Genomic DNA, 1,890 nt, shown 5'->3' with positions numbered 1-1,890 from the left:
TTGAAAGGTAATTAGTCACATTGGACAAAGGAGTGGTTGCCAGCTGGTGTTTCATCTCCAGAAACTGCTGAAGGCCGTCCCCCCAGCGTTTGTTCTTCTCCAACACTCCACTGGCCTGGAAGTCCACTGGGATGATAGCATGGTAGAGWTGCTTGTCTYCGACAGCYTCCAACRTYTGATCAATCATGTACTCTCTGCCTTGTGTCATCATGATGGCTTTCAGGGCGTTTTCCACAAAGACTGGTAACCGATTCTCAAGGTATTTCTCAAGGAAAGAGGGGATCACAAGAAACTCTGAGTTTGACTGAGAGTTGCCAGAATATTTGATTTTAGACTTCAGCTCAGAGACWGTTGCCTTAATGAGTTTGTYTTCAGGTATGATCTCGCTGGCTCGTCCATTCTCGAGGAGAAGCATTTTGATTTCCAGGATATCAGGGTTGTTGTGCAACTTTTTCTCCTCAACCAGCACGGCTTTATTGTTTRTCACAGAGTAACAGTCAATGGCCACATCATTCTCCAGTGCTTTCTCCATGATGGTGAGCAGATCACACTGTTGAGYAATTCCAACTTTGGCCATGAATGTATCAACAGTTCTTCTGTTCTCCGTTGTATCGCCTTCTCTGTGTTCTCTAGAGCATGCATGAACATGTCAAATTCTTCATTTGAATAGATACCCAACTCCACTCCGGATTCCAAAATGTGAAATTCAGAGAATTCTTTAGATGTCGCTGGACCGATAACAGCTAACTTTGCAGCTTTGTGAAAATGCTGGATTCCAGTTGCCCACTCAATCTCGCCAGTATCTTCCATCTCAATTGGTTGACACATAGATACCATGGCCCATATGCTAGCAAGGACTTGTCCGAGGTGCCTCAGGCCACTTGCCTCGTGGGATAAAAACGTCACCTGAACTCCATTGTCCAAGGTCATGTAGTCCACTTCATCCACAATCACCATGTCGAACCTCCTCTCCCCACGTGTGGTSTCCTTCTCGAATTCCTGCCTCAATGCGTCTGCTGCAAAGCTGCCAACGGTTCCGTAAACTAATTGTTTCCTGTAAGCCTCCTGTAGCCTACTATCCCTGCTTTCAGGGGAGCTTTCCTGTATCTGTGGTGGTGGCACAACAGAGGATGTGACACCAAACATGTCATACAGTTTTTTCCACTCCTCTTGGTCTCGGCGAGCAAGGACTGGCGAACTGGTCACAACGTCAACCTTAGTGCCACGGATGGCCTGGATGGTGGCAAACATAGCCAAGATGCAAGATTTTCCTTCACCTGTGCCAATTTCCAGAAGGATACCTTTTTTCCCTGTTAACTTCGGGAGAAGGAGCATGAGCAGTGACGCCAACTGAGTGAGTCGGGGAAAGTAGCCTTCTATTTTCTCAGCAGTGAGCAGTGATGCCAGCGGAGTGATGCGAGGAAAGTAGCCTTCTATTTTCTTACCATTTTGAGTGTAAATGGTTGAGCAGTCTTGCACAGCAATAGACATCATTATTAGGACCTCCTTGAGAACAGCAAGGTCAGGGTTAGTAAAATCCAGTGACTTGATCATCTGCTTTGCTTCCTCTATCTTTACCTGATCCAAGATGAGTAAGGAGTTGCTACCGCGATTGTCATATCTTAAACTTTAGTAGCAATGGACCCATCTTTTGTGAGTTGTCTTTGTACACTCCATGCGATCAACGCGCCACTGCACCTCCCTGGAAAACAGACAAGCAATACCAGATATACATTTTATGTGTAAGATTATTCTTCACAGCCAACTTAATGCCTCAACAATTTTCGAGATTGACTCTAAAATAAAATGTCCAGGTCTGATATTACAACTGGTTTTTCATTTTGACACGGGACAATTTTGATAAGCGTTCTGCTTTTACTGCCAACAGCC

The sequence above is a fragment of the Salvelinus sp. IW2-2015 genome, linkage group LG4q.1:29 (genome assembly GCF_002910315.2).
Source record: "Salvelinus sp. IW2-2015 linkage group LG4q.1:29, ASM291031v2, whole genome shotgun sequence".
Lineage (NCBI taxonomy): Eukaryota > Metazoa > Chordata > Actinopteri > Salmoniformes > Salmonidae > Salvelinus > Salvelinus sp. IW2-2015.
The sequence above is the reverse complement of the archived record's forward strand: the minus strand, read 5'-3'. Positions refer to the sequence as shown.